General features: G+C 42.5%; 1 pseudogene; it reads left to right on the forward strand.

The window, feature by feature from the left end:
• Positions 1-613: 613 nt before the first annotated feature.
• LOC133779950 (subtilisin-like protease SBT3.8) lies at positions 614-27247 on the forward strand (annotated as a pseudogene).

A 27247-nucleotide genomic window follows, 5' to 3' on the forward strand; every position in this document is an offset into this window, starting at 1 on the left:
ACCAAGTTTAGCATGCCACACATCAGTGTTATTACTCACAACAGATTGACACGTAATAGATGGCAGAAGAGTGTAGCAATTGTCATTAGATCTAAAACCTTCAAGAACATTCTCACCATTCTTGTTTAAAACAAAACAATTCTCTTTATCAAAGTTAATAGTATAACCTTGATCACAAATTTGACTTATGCTTAGAAGATTATCTTTAAGTCCTTCCACAAGTAACACTCTTTTGATTCTAGGCAACCCTTCAAAGTTAAGAGTACCCATTCCAAGAACATTACCCTCAATTCCATTGCCAAAAGTAACAGATCCACAATGCATAGGTTTTATGTCGGTAAGAATAGACTTGTCACCTGTCATATGTCTTGAACAACCACTGTCAAAATACCAAAAATATGAAGAAGCAGATCTATCATATTCACTAGTAAAACCAGCAAAACAATTATTCTTTTTGATCCATATTTTCTTTGATTGAACATTTTCCTTTTTTACTTTTTTGAAATTATCAAAATAATTGAATTTTTCAAAATATTCATTTTTGGCAAAATTCATAAGAGTAAAACACTTAGGGCGAATATGGCACTTCCTACCACAAAAATGACAGATTGGAATGAATTTTTCGAATTTTCCATTGGATTTCCCTGCTGACTGTGTCCATTCTGTTGGAATAATTCGAGAACTGGATGCAACAGATTTCAGTGAAGATGACACAGGAACATCAGACGATAGCATCCCAGCTAAGATAAAGACAGTTTTCTTTGATTTTTGAGAACTTGAAGCACCAAGTCCCACATGACTTCTTTGACCTGCATTATGTATTTTCTCAAAAACAGTAGAACCAGAGTTTAGCATTCTAACATTTTTCTCAAGAGTATCCAAATCTTTAGACAACTTATTAATTTCAAAATTTTTTGAAATTATTTCTTTTTCAAAATTTTCATTTAAGTCAGTAAGTTGTTTAATTTCAAAGGATAAATCTTTATTTTTGCTTACCAATGACCGATTCTCAGAACATATTTTCACCCATGAACCATACATCTTTTTGTAAGATTCACTTAAAGACTCACCATTTAATTCAGATTCATCACTATCAGTATTTTCTTTATCTTTTGAAACATTATTCAAGCAAACAATTTTCTCATTTTCAGGTTTAGAAACAGGCAAAATAGAAGTGAGAGCGACATTACCTTCCTCATCTTCACTACTTTCAGAGTCATTATCACTCCAAGTAGCAATCATACATTTTTTGTTTTTTTTTTTCAAGGTGTTTGCACATTCAGACTGGATGTGACCAAATCCCTCACATTCCCTGCACTGAATACCCTTTTTATTAGTTTGAAAAGGTTTAAGAGAAGAAGGATTACCTTTTGACATCTTGCCATTGAACTTCTTATTTCCTATCTTATTTATATATTTTCGAAAATTCTTTGCAAGCATTGCCATTTCATTATCACCATCTTCATCATTTGACACTTCTTTTTCAGTGCTTTTGAAAGCTATGGTTTTCTCTTTCTCTTTGGAAGTACTTGGCTTGTCTTTTTGACGAATTTTTTTATTTAACTCAAAGGTACGAAGTGACCCCATCAATTCTTCTACCTTCATAGTACTGAAGTTTTTTGCCTCTTCCATAGCAGTGAGCTTAACATTGAACCTGTCAGGAAGAACTCGAACGATTTTTCTAACAAGAACAGAATCATCAAGTTTCTCACCAAGTGCCAAATACTCATTAGAAATACCAAATAATCTCTCATAAAATTCAGATAGTGTTTCAGAATCAGACATCCGAAGGTCATCAAACCTAGTTTGTAACATAATAAATCTAAACCTTTTGACATCTACAGTTCCTTCAAACAGAGTTTGAAGAATTGTCCAAGCATCTTTAGCCGAGACACATGTGGAAACAAGTTTTATAAAACTTTCTCCAACACCATTAAATATGGCGCGAAGAGCTTTATTATTATAACTGGATAGTTTTTCTTCTTCTGTATCCCAAATAAGTTCAGATTTTACAATTGTGCTTCCATCTTCACCTTTTTTTGTAGGAGGTGACCATCCAGACAAAATTGCTCTCCATGCTTTCTCATCTTGAGCTTTTATGAAAGCTCTCATCCTAACTTTCCAATACGGATAGTTTGAGTCATTAAGCAATAGAGGTCGAGACACCGAACTACCTTCTGCAAAGAAAGACATTTCACACAAAACAAATCAAACGGAAAATAACCACAAGATCTCACTAAGAGTTTAGTGAACCGCTCTGATACCAATTGAAATTCTGATTTTTATGATTACCAACTTAATTATTCAATTTAAATAATTAATTGCTGAACTGTTACAGAAATATTTAAACAGACACAGAGACTGTTTGAACAGAAACCAGATATGTTTAACAGTGTATCACCAGAAGATAAAAACGAACATAAGGTAAAGAACACACGAAATTATACGTGGTATCAGCAATCTTTGCAGATTGCTACTAGTTCACGGGGCCACGCCCAGATAATGAAATTTATTAGAAGAATATCTAAATGATTACAAAACCAAATTGACTTATACAAATAAAGACTCCCTCTTGAATTTGTCGCAACTGTTGTAATCTAAACTCCTAATCAAATTTCTGAAGTGCTAAGATCTTGAACTTCCTTCAAATCATAACACTTGCACTTTTCCTCCCGAAAAGTGACTCGCGAACAAGACTTCTCCCGAGCTTGATGAACAATGTCCAAGTGTGTTCAACCTGCACTATTAACACAAAGAAAACAATACAGAAGTACACTGTAATAAACCACTAAGAACTTGCTGGACTCAAGTTCTTCACATAATAAAAAGTCTCTCTAAAACTTGAAAATATTGGAAAATAAAACACCAAGAGAGATGATCAAAAACCAACGACATAAGAATGATTATATACCCTTTAGAATCCCTTTAGGTCGTGGAAAACAAATCAGAAACCAACCAGCCAATAAATGGAAAATCTTCCCAAATAGGAAAGTCAGAATCTGTTCAAATAGACTGGCAATCCGTTCAGACATATTCATTGAACATGGACAGTTTTTAAACTCAGTTTCCTTAAATAAATAAGGAAACAATATATACATTATCTCTGCAAGCTGTACACGATTTCTGGACAAACAAATCAGAAAAAATAAAAATAAATACCAATAATTTCCATTTCAAGAAAATATATTCTTTTATAGGAAATTATATATTTATTTTATTAACATATATAATAATCTGATTATAGAAAATATATCACAACGAAACAAGAAATTACCCATTTCAAAAAATCATCTTTAATTAATTTTGTCAATATTGTCAAATATGCCAATAAATTTTTTTACAAATTACATTCGGTGCAACAAAATTAGGAGATGGGAGGGATTACCTTGGCTTGGCCTCTCTCCCCAGTCGCACCACGCCAACTTGGGAGATGGAGTTATCATCGGTCTCTTCTCGACACAGGTTTTTCTATCTATATATATACCACACTCTATATTTATATTAATATTCTGTTGCTACTTTATTTATTTTATTATTATTTTATTTAATTAGTTAATATTAGAATATACTTTATGCATTTGATAAATTAATATCAAATTTTATTTTTGGATGATAAAGTAATATCATAATAATTTTTATTTAATTTTCTAAAATTATTTACATATAATTTATTGGATAATATTATTTTAGCCTTCTATTTTTATTAAATATATATCTGTCTGATTTTTTTGTCAAAAATAAAATAAAATGTGAATTCTCTTTTTTGAATAATATTTTTTAGATCTTATGTTTTGTAATTTGAACCTAACTTTGATTAAAATAATTTTGAATATAACTGTTGACGCGGTTCTTCGGCAACAGATAATTAAGAGAAGAAGAGAAAGAGATTAGTACTTAAAAGTAGAACCGTCGCAGATATGAAATCTTAGTGGAAAGAACTAGGTGACCCTAAACACGTTTTTAAGTGGTTCGAAGGTTAAAATCCTTCTACTCCACTAGTCAATATTATTGATCTTTTCTGGGTAATTGGTTTACAAAATGTATAGTTCTTACAAGACTATTTTTTCCAACCCCTATCAACTCCCAGGGTCTCCATATTTATAGGAGAAGGCACCTGGAAATTGGTAGGGAGGTCATCCCGTGATCTTACCATTTGTCATATCAAGTCTGTGATATTCATGATTAATTCCTAAACCTGACACACAAGTGTGGTCTAATCAGTATGGAAGGAGATAATGGGCCGCACGGCCCAACCCGTCCGTGGGTGTCTGAATACGCACGTTCCTGCTGCGTGTCCGAGAAGTCAGGGGGATATCGGACACGTGATGGCAGGATTATGCATATTTATCTTGCGTGTTGACTTCCCACAGGGTCAGAGCTTCCTGAGAAGCTCGCTACCGGAGCAATCCATAACCCGAGCTGATCCGTCAGTGGTCGCCGGATGTTGTTCCCAGCTCCTGGTGCAACAAGAGGGAGCTGGAAACAGGACCCCCTCGAGCTAGAAAGGGCCCGTCCTGAAAATAGAGCCTCTGGCCTGTGGGAGCCTCGGGCTAAATCATGTTTAGTCCGAGGCTCGTCCTGCTAAACAGCCCGTGGGAAAACCAGGGCGTACATCTGCCCCCCAAGCTCCTGCTCGTGGTCCATGACGTCAGATATGGGAGACCACAGTAGGGGCTTTTAGACTTCTCCCACAACCCTTCGCATTCCATGCTTTTCGCATGCGTCTGATACGTGGAACGCCGTGGGTGGCGACGGTACACTCTACGAGAACCGCATTAAATGGCCTAGCCTACTGTCCAGCCGTCGTTTCACATTTCGAGTGGAGGGTCTCCCAAGAGCCTTTTACACGTGATCCCCCCTTGTATAAAAGGGGGTGGTCATCCCACGCACGGGCCACCTTACCATTCAGAACCTCTCAAATTTCCTTCTTTTCTCTTTGACCTTCCGAAGAACAAAACCCTCATTTCCATTGCTCTCATCTTCTCCGTTCACGAAGCTTAAGCGTGCGAGTTCCTTCAAAGCCTTGGAGACCACTGTGCCAACGAAGCTCCTACCAGCGCAGCAACCTCGCTCACCATCCAACCATATACTGTAAGTCTTCTGTCCCTGTTTATTTTTGAAAGCATGCCACTGTAGCCTAGGTAAAAATTTTTACTGTAGCCACATGCAGAGGTTTTCTGGGTCGCGCGGATATGGAGGGTGACGGCCCTTCTTAGATTAGGGCACACTTGCCATGGGACATCGCCTTAGAATATGGGTTCCATGACTCTCTCTTAGGAACAATTTCTGGGTAGGATCCTTAGGAATTTTGGGTGCAAAAACCGGGTAGCTTAGGGAATACGCCTTAAAAGCGGTTTTGCCACGCCTTGCCTGTTGAAACTTTCCCCCCAAGGCAATTTTTTACTCTGAGCCCTCTGACACACGAATTCTGAGTAATCTGGGATCTGTTGAGGGCATAGGCGCGTGTTCCTTGGAACGCGTGGCACCACTCTCCACGGGCTGGGCTTACCCCAGCTCGTGTACTTAATACTTGCTTCACTCTCCTGCTTGGGTCGCCTTTTCTAAAGTGTTTTCTTTTGTTCGATAGGCGACCAGATGGCTCCAAAGAGAAATCTGCCACAGAAGAATGTGGGAAGTTCGGCCTCCCAGCAGGATAAAGGAAAGGCGGTGGTGACCAGCTTGCCAATTCCTCACTTTGGGCCGGCGGTGGAGAAGCAAGCCGAGGTGGCTCCTGACGCGTTTTTCGAGGCGGAGAGAATCGTCTCGAAGATAACCAGCCAGGCAAAGATCACCAAAATCTTCCTTAACCACAACATTCCTCTAGGGAAGACCTCCGTGATCGCCCGACCTGCTGCGGATGGGGAGAGGAGCTGCACGCCGCTCGACGAGTCGTTCGCGGCCTGGAGCGGGGAACACTTCAAGGCAGGGGCCTTCCTCCCCCTGGATCAGTATTTTGCTGATTTTCTGAACTATGTGGGGTTGGCCCCATTTCAGCTCCCCCCCAATTCATACCGTCTGCTGGCGGGACTGAGGTATTTGTTCCAAAAGCATGAGTGGGAGGTCCCCACTCCAGCTGATATTCTATATTTCTTTTGCCTCAAAGCCAGCCCGGACCAGCGGGGGCGAGGCGACGGGTTCTATTACTTAACCCGCTTCCCTAACACAGCAGCAGTGATCGAGCTGCCGAGCCATCCAAACGACTTCAAAGACCAGTTTTTTATGTCAACTGGGTTCCGAAACTGCGATCATCACTATTTCAACCGCCCTCGTAAGTAATCCTTGATTTAGCTCGCCTTTTAACGGTTATCTTATTTGAGCTCGTCCCTTATTCCAATTCTGATTTCAACCAACCTTGCAGCCATCTACTCGAGGACCGAAAAGTCTGTGACCCTCGGGGGTCAATACGATACACTGGCGAACTTGCCCCCCAGTGAGAAAGACTACCGCGTGCTCGTGACGGACGAGACGATGGTATTCTGCAAGCTGATTTTCCCAAATCAGACTTTGAATTTGAAAAGGCCCCGGGGGCCTCCCCCAGCTCGCGACAACAGGCCGATCGTCGCGGAGGAGGTCGCAGATGACGAAGGCGAGGAAGAAGGTGAGGAAGTTCCTCTGGTGAGGAACAGGAAGAGGAGCTTGGAGGTCGCCCAGGGGATGAGCGAGGAGAGGGCCCAATCCGGAGCAGCCGCGGGTCCTTCCGGTCAAGGTAACTCTTACTTATTTAAGAACGTAGATAGGGCCACTACAGACCCACGGCTGGTTAGGTTCAACCCTAGGCAGCTCGTCCATCGTCACCCAAGGAATCCGGACCTGGACACGCTCCTGCTCCACTGCGTTGACCAGCTCGTGCTGGACAACCAAGAGAGTCGGCCTAAGGGTACCGTAGTAGTAGATAATACCCTAGCCTTTAGGTCGGCCATTTTTTAGGAGTACGGGACCAATTTACGCACGTGGCCTGCGCTCCAGAGGGGCATCTATGCTCCGGGGATTAGGCAGTACGTAGAAGAGTCCAGCCCCGATTCAGAACCGGACCTAGAACCTTCGCCAGTTCGCGAGATAATCGTCCTAGGCTCTTCCAGCTCGGGGGGTAGGGCTCCCTTAGTATTTTCTTTCTTATTGCCTTTGGACCTTTTGTCTTTATTTCTGTATGATTGCTAATAACCGTGTCTTTTGCTCTTGGCAGAAGAGATGTCTCAGCCCGGGAATAGTCTGCGGGGCGTTGTGTTCGGTGGGAATCCCCCAGCGGGGCCGAGGTTAAAGAGGCTTCGCGAGTCCAAGAGCTCGGCCGGGGCCTCCACCAAATCCCCAGCTACGGAGAAGGAGAAAGCCCCGCCATCCCAGGTCGCGGGGTCGAACCTCCCTGTCGCCAAGACAGGACTCATGCACCCGCCACCCCAACGATCTCAACTGGCCGCCCAGGACGGGGTAATAGAGGTCGGGAATCTGGCCGCGGCAGCCCCGGACGTGCGTATCCCGGTCGACCCCCGGGCTCTGGAGAAGATGCCCGAAGCATTCCGGGGTACGGTGTATGAGTCGGCTAGCTACGCCGTCAGCCACCATTACAATATCAGGGAGAAGGAGCTCCGGGCCATCGAAACAACGAGCCCGGTCCGAGTTATAGAGTCTGCTATGGACATGACTTTAACGGTAAAGTGCCCCCTTCTTTTAAGGCTTTGACACTCACACGCCGCCTTTTTCCTTCCAGTTTGCTAATTTATCATTCTTTTCTTGCAGGGCATGGTTGCCGCCTATAGAGGCATCGTTAGGACCAAGGCCCAGCTCGAGGGTTTGGAAGCAGATCGCCAGACCGCCCTCCAGGAGTCTCAGGAGGCGAGAGACGCTCTGGCGGCCTCTAAAGCCGAGCTAGAGAAGATCCGCTCGGAGAACCAAGAGCTTAAACGCTCCCTGGCCGCATCCGAGCTAGAGAAGCTTCGCTCCGAGAACCTAGAGCTTAAAAACTCCCTGGCCGCATCGCAGGACAGATCTTGAGGTGGCGAAGGCCGAAGTCCAGGCCGCCCTGAAAGACGAGCGGGTCGTGTCGGAGCAGTCCTTACAGGACCTGCTCTATCACTGCTGGTCCCACAATCCGGACGCGGACTTCTCCTTCATGCCGCTGGACCTCTGGGCATTCTTGTTGCCGCGGCTTCAAGCCCGCCTGAATAAGGAGGCTCCTCCATCGGAGACTGGAGAGGCCTCTGCCGCGACGGAACAGGGCGAGACCGCGACCTCCAAAGGGCCAGCTGATGGGGCTTAGGATGCTCCTCGTTTACGTACTTTGAACACTTTTTTATTGTAATTCTCTTTTTTGTGTGGGGCGTTTCCGCCTCGAGACAATTTGCTCAACCAGTTTTATATATATATTTGTATGCATTTGGTCACAATTTATCTTTTTATTTTTATGACTTAGTTCAAGTTAACATTATCCGTGTCCCGGGCTCTCTAAAGAGGATCCGCGTTCAACAAATTTTAGTTAACTTTTAAGTTTTATGACCTGGTTAAGACCAGGAACTTATTTTGAAAAAACTCAGATCGCGTCAACTTTTATCCGTATCTCGGGCTCTTTGAAGAAGAACCATGGTCAAAAATTTTTAGCTAACTTCTAAGTTTTCCGACCTGGTTAAGACCAGGAACTTATTTTGAAAAAACTCAGATCGCGTCAACTTTTATCCGTATCCCGGGCTCTTTAAAGAAGAACCACGGTCAACAAATTTTAGCTAACTTCTAAGTTTTATGACCCGGTTAAGACCAGGAACTTATTTTGAAAAAACTCAGATTGCGTCAACTTTTATCCGTATCCCGGGCTCTTTAAAGAAGAACCACGGTCAACAAATTTTAGCTAACTTCTAAGTTTTATGACCTGGTTAAGACCAGGAACTTATTTTGAAAAAAACTCAGATCGCGTCAACTTTTATCCGTATCCCGGGCTCTTTAAAGAAGAACCACGGTCAACAAATTTTAGCTAACTTCTAAGTTTTATGACCTGGTTAAGACCAGGAACTTATTTTGAAAAAACTCAGATCGCGTCAACTTTTATCTGTATCCCGGGCTGTTTAAAGAAGAACCACGGTCAACAAATTTTAGCTAACTTCTAAGTTTTATGACCCGGTTAAGACCAGGAACTTATTTTGAAAAAACTCAGATCGCGTCAACTTTTATCCGTATCCCGGGCTCTTTAAAGAAGAACCACGGTCAACAAATTTTAGCTAACTTCTAAGTTTTATGACCCGGTTAAGACCAGGAACTTATTTTGAAAAAACTCAGATCGCGTCAACTTTTATCCGTATCCCGGGCTCTTTTAAAGAAGAACCACGGTCAACAAATTTTTGTTAACTTCTAAGTTTTATGACCCGGTTAAGACCAGGATAGGACTTAGTTTGTGATGACTCTTATCCGTAGATAAAAATTAACACCTAAGTCGTTAAGGAGACCTGGATATATCCAGGTACCATATGCCCCCCAAGTAACTGGGAAAGGGCCTTTCGTTGTTACTTTAAAATTACACTTGCAAATAACGAGAAACATTTGATTTTTATTTATACGTGGAAGGTGACCTTCTAGGTCTTACAAATGTTCATTGATAATATTTCTTTAAGTGGATTGCATTCCAAGTCCGCGGGACCGCCCCTCCACCAAGTCGAGCTAATTTATAAGTTCCCTCTTTGATGACTTCGATGACCTGGTATGGTCCTTCCCAGCTTGGTCCCAAAACCCCCTCTTTGGGATCTTTCCCGGCCAGGAAAACTCTCCTCAAGACCAGATCGCCAACGCTAAAGGCACGTCTTTTGACCTTAGTGTTGAAGTAGCGAGTGATTTTCTGTTGATAATGGGCGAGCTGGAGTTGTGAATCCTCTCGCCTTTCATCCATTAAGTCTAAGGAGTGGCATAGGAGCTCGTGGTTCTTGTCTTGTTCGTAGGACCGGACCCTGTGCGACAGGACCTTCACCTCCACGGGGAGGACTGCTTCACTTCCAAAGGTTAGGGAGAAAGGAGTGTGACCCGTGGGAGTCCGATGTGAGGTCCTATAGGCCCACAGAACTTGGGGGAGCTGTTCTGGCCAGATCCCCTTTGCCTCATCTAGCCTCTTCTTGAGGCTTGCCTTCAGAGTTTTATTGACAGCTTCGACCTGGCCGTTCGCCTGGGGATAGGCCACGGACGAGAAGCTTTTCACAATTCCGTGCCTTTCGCAAAATTCGGTGAACAGGTCGCTGTCAAATTGAGTGCCATTGTCGGAGACGATCTTTTTGGGTAGGCCAAATTGACAAACGATGCTTTTAACCACGAAGTCTAGCACCTTTTTCGATGTTATTGTCGCCAACGGCTCTGCTTCGGCCCACTTGGTGAAGTAGTCAATGGCTACCACGGCGTAACGGACCCCACCTTTTCCGGTGGGCAGGGCGCCTATTAGATCTATGCCCCAAATGGCGAAGGGCCAGGGAGACGAGATCATTTTTAGCTCGGTCGGGGGAGCTCGTGCAACCGCGGCGAACCGCTGACATTTGTCGCACTTTTTTACATATGAGATCGAGTCTTTGGACAGAGTCGGCCAGTAAAAACCCTGCCGAAGGATCTTCAAGGCCAGGCTTTGCCCCCCAGTGTGATCTCCGCAGAATCCATCATGAACTTCTTGCAGGATGGCCTTCGCTTCACTTGGAAGAACGCACCGGAGGAGAGGTAATGAATGCCCACGTCGGTACAACACCCCCTCGACTAGCGTATATCTCGGAGCTTGATAAAGGACTCGTCGTGCGTCGTTGCGCCCTTCGGGTAACTTGCCCTCGACGAGGTACTCAACAATGGGAGTCATCCAGGTCGGCCTGATGTCAATCATCCCAATATCTGCTCGATCTCCGTCTATGCTTGGTTTGTCCAAGAACTCAACTGGCACAAACCCCAGGGTTTCTGCCTCTCCCGAGGTGGCGAGCTTGGCGAGAGCATCTGCATTGGCGTTCTGCTCCCGAGGTATCTGTTCGATCGACCCTTGCCCAAACGTAGACAGTTCGGATTTTACCTTAGCCAAATAGGAGGCCATCTTGGGACCCCACGCCTGATACTCGCCTAGGACCTGATTCACCACGAGCTGGGAGTCGCTGAAGCATTGGACAGAGCTTGCCTTTAGCTCGCTGGCTATCCTAAGTCCAGCTAACAAGGCCTCGTACTCTGCCTCGTTGTTAGACGCCTTGAACCCGAACCTCAGCGCCGAGTGGAATCTATGCCCCTCTGGGGATATCAGAATGATTCCGGCCCCGGAGCCATTCTCGTTAGATGAGCCATCAACGAAGATCCTCCACGATGAACCTGAGGAGGTGAGCTGATGTGAGTCTTCCGATGGGATCTCATGGAATCCCGCGCATTCTGCCACGAAGTCGGCCAAGGCTTGACTTTTTATGGTAGTTCGGGGAGTATAGAAAATCTCGAACTGACTGAGTTCGACCGCCCACTTTAGCAAGCGTCCCGAGGCTTCAGGCTTTTGCAAAACCTGCCTTAGAGGCTGATCGGTCATGACGTGTACAGAGTGGGACTGGAAGTATGGCCTGAGTTTTCGCGAGGCCGTGATTAGGCAGAACGCCAGTTTTTCCATCAACGGGTACCTTGACTCAGCTCCGAGGAGTCTCTTGCTGATGTAATAAACCGGTTTTTGAGCCTGGTCCTCTTCTCGCACCAAAACGGCACTAGCTGCGTCCTCAGTGACGGCCATGTAGAGGAAAAGAGGTTCTCCTACCTTGGGCTTTGATAGCACAGGTGGCTCAGCTAGGTGCGTTTTTAGGTCGAGGAATGCGCCTTCGCATTCTACTGTCCATTCGAACTTCTTGTTTCCGCGGAGCAGGTTGTAGAAGGGCAGGCACTTGTCGGTCGATTTGGAAATGAACCGGTTCAGTGCTGCCACCCTTCCTGTAAGGCCTTGGACATCTTTCCGCGACCTGGGGGATGGAAGCTCGAGCAGTGACCTGATCTTGTCGGGATTTGCCTCAATTCCTCGGGTATTGACTATGAAACCCAAGAATTTCCCCGATGCAACACCGAAAGTGCATTTCTGAGGATTGAGCCTCATGCCATATTCTCGCAGTATGTTAAAACATTCTTCCAGGTCGGCAACGTGGTTGCTGGCAGTCTTTGACTTGACAAGCATATCATCGACGTACACTTCCATGTTTTTCCCGATCTGATCCGCGAACATTCTATTTACCAGCCTTTGGTAGGTAGCCCCGGCATTCTTAAGACCGAACGGCATGACCTTATAGCAATAGACATTAGTCGGGGTCATAAAGCTGGTATGATCCTGGTCTGCTGGATTCATCGCGATCTGATTGTAGCCCGAGTACGCGTCCATGAAGGACATGAGCTCGTGCCCCGCCGTGGCATCCACCAGTTGATCGATCCTCGGCAACGGAAAGCAATCCTTGGGGCAGGCTTTATTCAGGTCGGAAAAGTCGATACAGGTCCGCCACTTCCCATTGGGCTTTGGAACTAACACGGGATTGGCAACCCAAATGGGAAATCTGGCTTCGCGGATAAAGCCACATTTTTTGAGCCGGGCCACTTCTTCTTCAAGGGCTTCGGCTCGGGTTGTCCCTAAACGCCTCTGCTTTTGAGACTTTGCAGGGACGCTTTTGTCTAGGTGGAGCGTGTGCATGATTATGCTCGGACTGATCCCTATCATGTCCTCGTGCGACCATGCGAATACGTCCAGGTTCTTTTTCAGAAACGCAGTCAGTTCCGCCTTTCTTCTATCGCAGAGGTTCTTTCCGAGCTTAACCGTCCGTGACGGGTTTTGTTCATCGATGCCTACCTCCTCGAGATCTTCAATAGATTGGAGCTCGGACCTGTCCTCGCCTACTCGGGGGTCAATGTCCTCGCTTAAGGCGAGCTTTTCGTCTTTGGAAACCCGAGGTTTTTCAATCTCAGGGGCCGCCTTGGGTCCCTGCGATTCCTCTTCATCCTGAATGGCCATCGTCACCTGCCCGGGTTTAGATTTTCCCTTCATGGAAATGCTGTAGCATTCCCTGGCAGCGAGCTGATCGCCCTTGATAGTGCAGACCCCTGTTGAAGTAGGGAACTTCATGGCGAGGTGCCGGACGGACGTGATAGCTTCGAAAGCAACGAGCGTTGGTCGGCCCAAAATTGCATTGTAGGCAGCGGAGCAGTCAATGACTACGAATTCGAACAGTTTGGACACTGTTCGGGACTCGTCGCCTAGGGTGATCACCAGCTCAATCGTTCCTATCGCTGCTGACCCTTCTCCTGAAAAACCATATAGCATCATCGAGGTTGCCTTCAGCTCGGAGACGGTCAGACCCATTTTTTCTAAGGTGGAACGGAATAGGAGATTCACCGAGCTCCCATTGTCCACTAACACCCTCCTTACTCTCCAGTTGGCGAGATGGACTGCTACGACCAAGGGATCGTTATGAGGGAATTGGACATGGCCCGCGTCTTCCTCCGTGAAAGTGACTGGTTGTTTTTCTAATCTTTGTTGTTTTGATTGACGCTGTTCCGGGACGAACTCCCCTCCATTGTGGGCCTTCAACTCATTTATGTACCTCTTCTGGGCGCCTCTGCTCGTGCCAGCCATGTGTGGCCCTCCAGAGATGGTGGAAATCTCTCCCTCGACCACGGGGGGAGGGACGTCCTGATCTACTCGAGGTCCAGGTTGACTGGCTGGGATCTCCAGAGCGGGTCGACCTGTCGGGACCCTGTTTCGCGAGTATTGCGCCAACAGACCTGCTCGGATGAGAGTCTCGATTTCATCTTTGAGGTGCCTGCAATCGTCGGTATTGTGCCCGACGTCGTTATGAAAACGGCAGAATTTGGAAGCGTCTCTCTTTCCCTTAGGGTGCTTTATTGGCTCTGGTCTTTTCCAGGGGACTCGCGTTGGCCAGGGAAATATTCTCTCTGGTTTGGGTGAGCTCGGTATACGTTGTGAACACGGGCTTGAATTTATCCACGGACTTATTCTTCTTTTGACCGTGCTGGACGTTTTCACCATTCCCTTTTCTTTTGCCGCCACCGGGCTGGTTACTCTGCGTGACGTCGGGAGTCGCTACTACGATCTCTGTTCCCGTCCCAGCGGGCTTCTCGAGGACCTGGCTGGTCCCCGCGGCTGAAGCTTCAGCTTCTTCTAAGTTTATCCATTCTTGGGCTCTGTTAAGGAATTCACTAACTGAGCTGACCCCCCTCCTTTGAATATCCTTCCACAGATCTCCGCCTACTAGGATCCCGGTCCTCATAGCCATGAGTTTGGAGCTGTCGTCGGCGTCTCTGGCTCGAGCAGCGACATTTGCAAATCTGCTCAAGTAGGCTTTTAGCGTTTCTCCAGGTTGCTGTCTCACGTTAGCTAGGGAGTCGGCCTGGACCTTGGCGGCCTGAGAGGCGCGGAATGCCCTCTTGAAGTCAGCCGAAAAGGTCTTCCAGGAGCTGATTGACTGCCTTTTACTTTGTTTGAACCACTGCCTGGCAGGTCCAGTTAGGGTGGAAGGAAAGATCAAGCAACGAAGCTCTGGCCCGATGTTATGAGCCATCATTAGGGTGTTGAACATCCCTAAGTGATCAGATGGGTCTCCATCCCCGTTGAACTTTGACAAGTGAGGCATACGAAAGCCAGAAGGGTATGCCGTTGCTGCTATGTTGGGGGCGAAGAGCTCCATCTCATCCCCTGAATCATATTCGTCTTTTTCTTTCTCCGACAGGAGCTTCTTCATCAGCTCCTCCATTTGAGTTAAGCGCTCTAGGGTTTTGTCCTGAGATCCTGGGTTATTCCGGGGCTGTTCAACAGCTCCGGACCTGTTGTACATATTAGGCGGGTTATTGCCCCTCCTATCTGGAGATAGGTCATTTGGGGCATTCCCGCCATTACGTACTTCGGATCGGACCCCGACTGAGCGGGCCTGGCTACCATCCCTAACTCGATCCTCTCTGTGAGAGTTGAGGCGATCTCGAAGGTCGCCTCCATGGGAATTATGGTGACTTTGTGCTGAACTTAGTCGCTGTCGCAGGTCTCCTCCCGAAAGATCACTCCGTGCACTACCGGTCCAGTGACTCCTACTGGACAGGCTCGATGTGCGTCTTTGGCGGCTCCGACCTGATCCTTCCCCCGGCACCCTTCTGCGCCGGGAAGGCCCGGCCGATGGCGGGTCTCTCCTACTATTTCCGTAGGTCGGGATGTCTCGGACGGTCTGAGGAGGCGGATATCTGATGGGAGAAGGAGGATGCCTGACCGGAGAGGCGATCCTAGTGCCGTCCGGACGGACTAAATTTGGTGGGGGCCTCTCGGCCCTGCCAGCTTGATGGTTTCGCGCTGGGCGATCTGGACGAGGAACTGGACGCTCTTCGGGGACGGGCTGACATCTCCGGATCCCCTCGGCCCTCCTTTGGGAATTTCCCCGATCTCTTCTGGGCGTCCTCGAGGAAGGCTGAGAGCTAGGGGTTGATGTCCTAACCGAACGGCTGTACTGCTGCTGTTCAGTCTGAGGCATTTCCCTGAAGTTCGCCTCTTGATGGCGTGATGAAGGGGTGGAGTTGGCTGCAGGGAGTCTACCCGAACGGCTATGCCTGGATCGATTACTCCGGCGAGACTTAGGAGCCTCGCCTTGCCTCTCTCCAACGTTACTGTTGGTTGTGAGAGGGGGTAGTCGACTCAGAATATCCTGGATTTGCTGACCAGCTGCTGCTAGCTGGCTCCTCAGCTGAGCATTCTCCATCTCCACCGCAGTATAATAACATGGATTCGGATTAGGAGGCCGGGGCGCCAAACTACCAGTGTCGTCTTGGCCGGCCGGCTGCTTTCCTGGCCTTTGCTGGACTTCAGGAACTTGCTCCTCGGGGAGGGCAACATGGCGGGCCTCCTGCCCATCATGCTGTTCTGTCTCGTTGCCATGTTTGGATCGAGTGGTCACCATAGTTGTATGTTTGTGGTAGTACTAATTGGACTTGCTCTCAATGAAAGCACCAAACTGTTGACGCGGTTCTTCGGCAACAGATAATTAAGAGAAGAAGAGAAAGAGATTAGTACTTAAAAGTAGAACCGTCGCAGATATGAAATCTTAGTGGAAAGAACTAGGTGACCCTAAACACGTTTTTAAGTGGTTCGAAGGTTAAAATCCTTCTACTCCACTAGTCAATATTATTGATCTTTTCTGGGTAATTGGTTTACAAAATGTATAGTTCTTACAAGACTATTTTTTCCAACCCCTATCAACTCCCAGGGTCTCCATATTTATAGGAGAAGACACCTGGAAATTGGTAGGGAGGTCATCCCGTGATCTTACCATTTGTCATATCAAGTCTGTGATATTCATGATTAATTCCTAAACCTGACACACAAGTGTGGTCTAATCAGTATGGAAGGAGATAATGGGCCGCACGGCCCAACCCGTCCGTGGGTGTCTGAATACGCACGTTCCTGCTGCGTGCCCGAGAAGTCAGGAGGATATCGGACACGTGATGGCAGGATTATGCACGTTTATCTTGCGTGTTGACTTCCCACAGGGTCAGAGCTTCCTGAGAAGCTCGCTACCGGAGCAATCCATAACCCGAGCTGATCCGTCAGTGGTCGCCGGATGTTGTTCCCAGCTCCTGGTGCAACAAGAGGGAGCTGGAAACAGGACCCCCTCGAGCTAGAAAGGGCCCGTCCTGAAAATAGAGCCTCTGGCCTGTGGGAGCCTCGGGCTAAATCATGTTTAGTCCAAGGCTCGTCCTGCTAAACAGCCCGTGGGAAAACCAGGGCGTACAATAACCATAATGAATGATTATGTTAGAAATTCATATTTTTTCTAAGTTAGATGATCCAAAAAATAAAACTTTAAGATAAAACTATTTTAATTAAAATCAGATTCAGGTACTATTTTGAATTAATTTTTTAAACATAAATAAAAAAATATTGTTCAAAACAAGTTCGAAATATGTATTTAGCAAAAAAAAAAAAAAACGTTGAAAATGGTATTATTATGAAGAAAAAAAATTATGATCTTAATATTAACAAAATTTGACTTCGAATATAAGGCTATTGTGAGTCTCTGATTCTTTAAAGAATATCTATTGCCACTCTTTATTTTATTTTCTTCACATCTTTTAATTTTATTGATTAACTATTATCAAAGATATAATTTTAATAAATATCCTTAAATATTAAAAAATAATATAAATTTAATTTTTCGTACAACTCCAAAAACTAATATATAACCATATATATTATAATAGCTAGAGTTTCACCAACCAGAAAGAACCAAAGAGAAAAGAATATAAGAGAACAACAATATTGGAATATAGTTAACGGTTGTCAGCGTGATTTATATTCTTTATTTTTTTTTCTGTCACTTTTCCCTACCGTTTATGGATGCCAATAAATTTATATATATATATAAATTAAATGTAAATTTCACATGTACGCTTGGATTAATTTTAAAGTTTAAGGTTGTATACATGTTTATTCAATTATATATTTATTTTTATTATATTTTTTAATTATCATATAAATTTTAAATAAATAAAAAATATCATAAAAATAAATAAAATATATTTATGACATAAATGTATTAAAAAAATTAGAGTAAAATATTATCTATAATTTTAATAAAAATTCATTTATTAATATATATATACATATAATAGAATGAATTATAATTGTATAGTATATATAAATATTTATATCAATAATTTCTAAATATATGATATCTAAATACAACATTGACATATATATTTACATGACTACATAACATATATATATAAATTACAATAATATTTAAAAAAAAATTAATAATAGAAATAAAATAAAAATAGAAAAAGTCATAATGTAGATCTTAGTATACATGCATCAACTATTTTGATTAATTAATTAATTTTTGTTTAAGTTTATGTTTATGTTTGTTTTAGTTTTTGAATTTGGCAGTGACAACAAGATATTATATATTATATGTTTAATATATTATTAATATTATTGTTAACGCCGTTTTTCGTCAACTTAAATTATAGAACAATTAAACAAGGGAGCGAATGAATGATGAAGAGAAACAGGAGAATTTTTACGTAGTTCAGCAGTTAAATCTGCTTAGTCCACAAATCTATATTATTAAGACTTAGAGTTTTCTGGAAATTCTTCATAGATGAATTATCCAGAACTTTCTCTCAAGAAATAAGAAATTGATCATTTACAAGTGGTCATTCCTCCTCTATTTATATGGAAGGTTACAGAGTTCATTCCCACATATTTCGAGAAGATATTCTGTACATCAATTAAAATAATGGCATTAAATGCAATATCTCCTATATACATGAAAACGTCCCATAAAAATCGGGAACAGATAACAGACTAAATGGTATCCCTTAAATATTTGGATTACACAACAATAAATATGTTCACATGTAATTGGCTATCCCAGGTGACTCATCAGGTCTTCGAGATCAGCAATCGGCATTGTGACTGTCAAGACTTATGGAACTGTTACGAACTTGCCACCCAACTTCAGGCCATGCTCGGGATAGGTAGGTACTATTGAAGCTGTCACACCCAAGCTTGCACTTCCCAAGTTTGGACTGTCTTATCTGAAGACAATCGGTAAAAGATATATCCCAGTGTCGTGCCATTTCGAACTCAAAAAATATCCCGAGGTTACACATCTTCGAGGTCGTTGTTTTACTTCAGAGATTTTACGGCTGGACCATATAATGTTTTCATACATTTCGAGCTCACACCTGACGAGCCCAGTTTTCGGGGTCATAACCTCTTTACTCGAAATCTGAGTGTAACAATTATAAATGGATTTTAAAGTTAAGTTTGTTGCTAGTTGATAGTAGATTATATTATATTATATGTTTAATATGATATTATTCCAATACCTAAAGTTTAAATTTAAGTTTAATTAAATTTTATTTAAGTATAAAAAGTACGGTTCTATTATTTTTAAATAATTATTATTGTAAAATATCTCAAAAATATCATATTTTAATTTGTTTAATTATTTATTTATTTAATATTATTTAAGTTTAAGTCAATATCTTATTTTAATTTATTTAATTATTTATTTATTAAATTTTATTTAACTTTAAGTTATATTTACAATCTACTATTAAATATAAGAATATTCTGTTAAATATAAAAATATTCCGTTAAAGTTAATGGAAAAAAATAAAAAAAAAAACGGTTAAAATAAAAAATTTCCCTTATCTACACACTTTTTATATAAATGAGATTAATTTATCATTTTTTTAAGAAATTTAAAAATATATTTTTTAATTTGTATAAATATGAAAATTGAATATTGCAATTTTATAATGAATTTGATTATAGTAAGACATTTATTTTAAATTAAAGATAAAATTAAAAAAATGTGATTATTTTTATAAAAATTCATATTTTTAAGTAAGAGTGTTAAATATGTTTTAATTTTATTTAAATATAAATTATGAAGATGAAAAAATTGAAAATATTTACTAACGGATAATGTTATACTAAAAAATTATTGAGAATAAGAATGGAAAGAAAGTAAATATGATGATTTAACAAAGTAAAAATATGAGGTTTTATTGCTGAATTAAACGTGTCTTCTTGCAATGGTGACACTGGAATACAGGAGTATGGCCAGATTGAGTGATTTTCAAAGACGAAGGCTTAGGCCCAATCCCAGAACGCTGGAAAGGATCATGCCAATCCGGGAAGCGATTCGACGCCACAGAGGCCTGCAATCGAGCCAAATACTACATCGATGGCTTCCTCGCCGAGAATCGCCACCATTCAACACCACCCAAGCTCCAGATTTCAAGTCCCCCAGAGACTCCTTCGGCCACGGCACTCACACCTCCACCATAGCCGCTGGCTCCTTCGTCCGCAACGTCAGCTACAAGGGCATCGCACTCGGTCTCCTCAGGGGTGGCGCTCCCCGGGCTCGAATCGCCATGTACAAGGTCTGCTGGAACGTCCCGAGAGGCCAGTGCTCGTCGGCCGATACCATGAAGGCCTTCGATGACGCCATGAACGACGGCGTTGATGTGTTGTCGGTGTCGCTTGGCACGGAGGACCTTCTTCCCACACCATTGATAATACCTCACCATGGATTTTGACTGTTGCTGCTTCCACTGTTGATAGGTCCTTTCCCACTAGCATTGTTCTTGGGAACAACTACACTATACCGGTAATTTATTCACCGTTTTTAAAATTATAAACAATCAACCTATTTGATCAAGTTATACAATCCATTTCTAACAGAATTTTGCCTCAAATTTCAATTTATAAACATATTTAACTTAAGATTTTAGACTAAAGAGTGTTACAGATTGAAGGAATTTAGAAAATTTTGTTATTCCTTGAATATTGAAAAGAGCATAGTACAATCATATATATCTCCTTTATGGAGAGACCACTAGCTACATAAGCGACATCTGTCCAATACAAAGAAGGACCTAGAATACACTGTAACTAATCAAAACAGAATAGCTATTAGCATTACTAATTATATTTATAGTTTCCCCCTCAAATTCACGCGGCTGGGAAGCACAGTGAGTTTGGTCCGGAGTTCCAGAGATCGGGAGGCAACAAGAGGCTTGGCAGTCTGCAACTTGATCAGTGGAAGGAGTGTAGGCAAGACAAAGTGATATGCGATTTACCTGCTCACGGACGAAGTGATAGTCAATTTCAACATGCTTAGTTCAAGCATGTAGAACAGGATTGGAAGCTAAGTGCAGTTGTCACAGTGCATAGTAGGGGCGGCAGTAAGAACAACACCAAACTCATGAAGAAGAGATTCAATCCAGGAAAGTTCGGAAGCTCCATTGGCCAACGCACGGTATTCAGATTCGGTGCTGGAACGAGACACAACCTTATGCTTGGAAGAGGACCAAGAAATCAAGTTCAAGCCAAAGAAAATGCAATAGGCATTGGTACTCCTGCGGTCATCAGGGCAGGAAGCCAATCAGCGTCTGTGAAACAATGCAAGGTGAGCGAACGATCTGGATGAATGTGAAGTCCAAGATGGGTAGTGCCTTTGAGGTAACGCAAAACACGTTTGGCAGCATGGAGATGGACTGTAGTTGGAGCATGCATAAACTGGCATAATTTGTTCATCGTGAAGGGGATGTTGGGTCTGGTAAATGTACAATATTGCAATGCGCCGACAAGGCTGCGGTATTCAGTAGCATCGGACAAGGGGATACCATCGTGAAGGGACAAAGTGCCTAAGGCAATTGGTGTGTGAACAAGTTTTGACTCCAGCAGACCAATTTTGGAAAGGAGATCCCGTATGTATTTTATCTGTGTCAAATGGAAACTAGAATTGGTGCAAGAAACCTGAAGGCCAAGGAAAAAATGAAGGGGGCCGAGTTCCTTCACAACAAATTTAGTATTCAAGTAGGCAAGGAGAGCTTGGATAGTATCTGGAGAAGATCCAGTGACAATGATGTCATCCACGTAAACCAAAAGAATAACCATAACAGCAGTCGTGCGATAAATGAACATTGAACTATCAGCAGTAGAGGCAGTAAACCCCCAATCGATTAAAGCATTACTCAGTTTAAGGAACCAAGCTCGCAGGGACTGCTTTAAACCATACAATGATTTGGTCAATTTACACACATAATGAGGACGATTCAGATCAACAAAGCTGGGAGGTTGGGTCATGTATACACTTTCAGATAAGTCGCCATGGAGGAAGGCATTTTGAATGTCAAGTTGTTGAACCAGCCAATTAGAAGAGACAGCCAATGATAACACAACACTGGTTTAATGACTGGGCTGAACGTTTCATGAAAATCAAGTTTCGGTTGTTGGTGATACCCCTTTGCCACAAGCCGAGCTTTGTAACGATCAATGAAACCATCAGCATTGAGTTTGATCCTCTAGATCCACTCAACCAACAAGAGTACTATGAGGAGGAGGGGGCACTAACGTCCATGTGCCCTGAGACATGAGGGCATCATATTCTGTTCTCATAGCAAGCTGCCATTCAGAATGTTGGCTGGCTTCTTTATAGCTTGATGGTTCAATCAGGGTACCTGCAACAACAGAATAAAACAGGCGGGGCTTGTGGATGCCCGACTTAGCTCTAGTAATCATAGGGTGTAAATTAAAGTTGGCAGTGGTATTCTCATGGGAACCTTGCAACTCAACTGGCAGAGGAATAGTGGGATGTGAGAGAGGAGAAGAAGGAGAATGAGAAGTAGAAGTAGAGACAGAGGCTACGGTGGGGGTTGGTGGGGCAGGAGGGGTGACAAAAGAGGAGGAAATTGGGACAGGGGAAGAGGTCAAAGCAGGTGAAAAAGGAGCAGGAGGAGGGATTTGGGTTTGGGGGGAGGGAAAAGAGAGAGTATTGATAACAAGATGAGGCGAAGTGGAAGGAACAGAGGTGGAAGTAAATGACTGATATGGAATACGATCCTCATTAAAAATAACATGGATAGACACATAAATGTGGCCAGAAGAAGGATTAAGACAAAGATAGCCCTTGTGTTGACTACTATAGCCTATAAAAACACACGTAGAAGAACGAAACTCAAGCTTCTGAGCATTGTATGGACGAAGGAAGGGAAAACACTCACAGCCAAAGATCCGAAAATGATCATAAGAGGGTGGTTTGGCATAAAGCACATGAAAGGGATTGTCACCATGTAAAGCACAAGTAGGTAGTCGATTAATTAGATAAACAGCAGTGCTGAATGCATAGGGCCAAAAATGGAGGGGCATAGAGGCGTGGGCAAGGAGGGTGAGGCCGGTTTCGACAACATGACGATTTTTATTTGTTCAACACGACCATTTTACTTAGGGGTGTGAAGACAAGAAAGTTCGTGTAAAATACCATGGTGAGAGAAAAATTTGGAGAGGGAGCAATATTCACTGTCCCAATCCGAACGAACACGTTTAATGGACCGCTAAAATTGAGTAGAGACCATCTTTTGAGAAGTAAGAAAAGCTTGGTAAACCTCATCTTTAGTATTCAAAAAATATAACCAAGTAAAGTGAGTATAGTCATCAATAACGAGAACAAAATAACGAACACCATTAATGGCGGAAACTGGAAAAACACCCCAAACATCAGTATGTATTAATTCAAAAGACTCAATGGCATGAGATACAGAGTGTTGGAATGGTAGTCTGTGAGACTTAGCCATTTTACAGGAACTACAAAAAGAGGTACTAGTATCTTTTGAAAAGGGAAGATTACACGTGGAAATAACATGAGTAACAACATCATGAGAGGGATGACCCAAACGTGAATGCCAGACAGGAACCGATTGTTTTGTTGAAAGGTACAACTGAGCAGGAGCAGACGAAGAAAAGGGCAGTCTAGAATGGGAGGAGACTTTGTAGATGCCTTGATCAAGGAGACATTTGAGGAGGATTTGGTGGCTGTTCTGGTGCTTGACATAAAAGAACGAAGGGTGAAATTCAACAAAGGCATTATTATCTTGGCAAAGCTTAGAGACACTAAGGAGATTTTTTGACAAAGAGGGAGTGAAAAACTTGTGATAACTAGATACAAGCAACGTGTATATAGTTTTATTTATAGAATTTATTAATTATTTTTATTAAATTTATATCAATGTCATATAAATTTCAAATAAATATCATATTTTAATTAAATAATTTATTTATTTTTGTTTAAGTTTATGTTTATTCTAGTTTTTGAATTTGAGAGGGCAAAAAGAGATCATATATTATATGTTTACTGTAATATTAAATATTATGCGTGGAATTTAAATTTAAGTTTCTTGCTACTTTTAAAAAAAAAAAAATTCTTGCTAATTCACAATAGATTATATTATATATTTAATATGATCTTATTCTAATAAGTGAGTTTAAGTTTAATTAAATTAAGTTATAAAATATATGATCTTATTATTTTTAAATAATTATCATTGTAAAATATCTTTAAAATATTATATTTTAATTTGTTTAATTATTTATTATTTTTAAATAATTATTATTGTATAATATCTCAAAAATATCTCATTTTAATTTTTTAATTATTTATTTTATTTTATTTAAATTTAAGTATTTACAAACTACTGTTAAATATAAGAATATTCTGTTAAAATTAACCTTCAAAAAATAAAAAACCGTTAAAATCAAGAATTTTCGTTATCCACCCATTTATTATATAGAAGATTTGAGAGGAGAATGATATGTAGGGAAGGATGCAAAGCCAACATGAGAAATGGGAGTAGTCTTACCATTGCCAACCTGAATTTGAGCACCACCATGGAAAGGTTGAGCTGCCTCCAAAATGTTCAGATAAGGAGTAAAATGATGTGTGGCCCCGGAATCCATAAACCAGTTCGGATCATTGACAATGTTTGGAGTGGCTGTAGGAGAAGGAAGGAAAGGTGGTGGTGTGGTCTGTTGAGACAGGTATGCATTGTATTGACGGGGGGGGTGCTGATATTGAAGATTTGATAACAAGCATTGGTTGTATGGCCTACTTTGAAATAGGTTTGGCATTTAGGACAAGGAGGGGGTCTAGAGGTCTGGTTGTTAGGTAGGGTGGAGGGGGAAATCCATGAGGTCTAGGGTAGAGGAAAGTAAACAGGTGATGAGGTATGGGGCCGAAATGGAGGTCTAGGAGAGGGGAATGGGGAAAACTGAGAGGGAGGGTTAGGGTGGTGGGTCTTGGGTTTTTGTTTGTGAACAGGTAAGTGGGCATAGTTGTCTTGAAGGGAGCTAACGGTAGAAGCAGCATGTTGCCGATCCAAACGGGCATCGTAAGTAGGAAGCAAAGAATGTACCTCCTCTATACTGGGTTTGGGCGCACGGGCTTGTACAGAGGTAACAAAGGCATTATATTCTAGACCTAATCCATTGAGTAAATAAATCAGCTGGTCATTGGTAGAGACCAGATCTCCAATTGAAGCAAGTGTGTTGCAAAGGCTTTGAGCTTTTGAAGATAAGTAAGAGCGGAGAGACCCTCCTTCTTGATAGTTTGCAGAGTTGTTCGGACCTCAGAGATTTGAGAAAAAGAGGTAGTTGTATAGATCTGAGCAAGGGAATACCAGATTTCCAAAGCAATAGAGAAGTTGACGATCTGACCCAACATAGAATCTGAAATAGAAGCATACAACCAACTCATGATAAGCCGATTGAGACGATGCCATGATAGAAACTCAGGATTCACCCGAGGAGAAGTGTCCAAAAATTGTGGAGGACAAGGAACGGTGCCGTCGATGTAACCTTCAAGGTCGTTGGCTATGATAATGTTCTCCATTTGCATCTCCCATACTAAGTAATTTGCGTCTACAAGTTTGACAGAGGGAAAGGTATTTTGTAAGTGGGCTGAAGAAGAAGATGAAGAGAGGTACGACTGTGGCAGGCGGTGTGGGGACAATGGTATGAGGTGTGGGTGTTTGGTCTGGGCTGTTGTTGACTGGGGTAGGTGGTGTGGACCTCGTGCTAATGGATGAGGCTATTTGGAGCCGTTTGGGCTCTGATACCAAGATAGAAGGAATTTAGAAAATGTTGGTATTCCTTGAATATTGAAAAGAGCATAGTATAATCATATATATCTCCTTTATGGAGAGGACCACTAGCTACATAAGGAACATCTGTCCAATACAAAGAAGGACCTAGAATACACTGTAACTAATCAAAACAGAATAGCTATTAGCATTACTAATGATATTTATGGTTTAACAGTTACTATACCTTTGTGTGATACATTTCTTACTTCTCTCAACCAATTTATTATGATGTATATTTGTTTTTAGGGTCAAGCAGTGTTAGGAAAAGAAGTTGGTTTTACTGGGTTGGTGTATCCGTTAAACCCAGGACTCCGCCCCACCTAATTTGGGTAACATTTGGGTTTATTTTCTCTTAATTAAGCTTATTTCGATAAAACTTTTGTTTATTAGATAATAGGCATTTCTTTGCTATTGGTTCTTGTTGTATTCACTTCTATATATAAACAATGGAAATTGTTCATTCAATAGATAAGAATCTGCCTTTAACTAGTGTTAAAATTGCAGTGTCTGTGAGTCACTTGCACTTAATAGCACACCAGTTGCTGGCAATGTGGTCCTATGTTTCACAACACTGAACAATCAAGCTCCGGTCTCAGCCGCAGTCACTATAGTGAAACAAGCAGGTGGGGTTGGAGTGATTATTGCCAAGCATCCTGGAGATGTTATGGGTCCATGTAGCGATGACTTTCCATGCATTGAAGATTATGAACTTGGAACCCAAATACTATTCTATATCCGCTCTGCCAGGTAAAATCCACACTTGGGTTTATGTTCAACTTATGATAACTGGTCATTTAACAATTTTTAATGTCTGTGTGGTACAAAGATCTCCTATTGTGAAATTGAGCCCTTCTACAACATTAGTGGGGAAGCCGGTATCAACCAAAGTTGCTGACTTTTCATCTAGAGGGCCTAGCTCCATTGATCCAGCCATTTTGAAGGTACAAAACACTAGCCCTTTTATAAGTTTATGATAATGACACTATATTTGACCAATGCATAGTTTTTGTGTTGATATTTATCCTGATATAGCAGCACCTGGTGTTAGTACATTAGCTGCAAGTTCGTCGTTTCACCTTTTTATGGATGGAGGATTTGCCTTGCATACGGGGACATCAATGGCAGCACCTCACGTGTCAGGCATTGTGGCACTTTTAAAAGCAATGCATCCAAGTGGTCTCCTGCTGCAATAAAATCAGCACTAATGACAACATGTTATCTTCCAAATTCATTACTGGGACTCCTGAAACTATTGCTTAAGCAAACTATATTCCAACTCTCTTTTTTTGCAGCATGGAAAGACTGATCCATTTGGAGAGCCTGTTTTTGCTGAGGGATCACCACAGAAGCAATCGTGAACCCAATCAAGGCAGCCAAACCTGGTCTTGTATACGACATGGGCACAGATGACTACATAATGTACCTCTGTGCTGTTGGCTATAAGTATTCTACAATCACTCAACTTGTTGGAAAATCCAAAACATGTCCAAGTCCCAAGCCTTCCATTCTTGATGTAAATGTTCCTTCAATCACCATTCCAAGTATAAGAAACTCAGTTACTCTCACTAGAACTGTCACAAATGTTGGTCCTGTGGATTCAGTATACAAAGCCCAGATTGACTCTCCACAGGGAATTTATGTAGCTGTGAGACCTGACATTTTGGCTTTTAAATTAGTTAAAGATTTATCTTTCCCAGTTGAAGTCTCAACCACTCACAGGGTCAACACTGGCTACCAAATTTCATTTTAACCAACGATCCAATGAAAGGACTAATTGGAATTAATGTATCGATCTTTATGTGACAATCCCCATATC

This window comes from Humulus lupulus, chromosome 5 (assembly GCF_963169125.1).
Source record: "Humulus lupulus chromosome 5, drHumLupu1.1, whole genome shotgun sequence".
In the NCBI taxonomy this organism is placed as follows: Eukaryota; Viridiplantae; Streptophyta; class Magnoliopsida; order Rosales; family Cannabaceae; genus Humulus; species Humulus lupulus.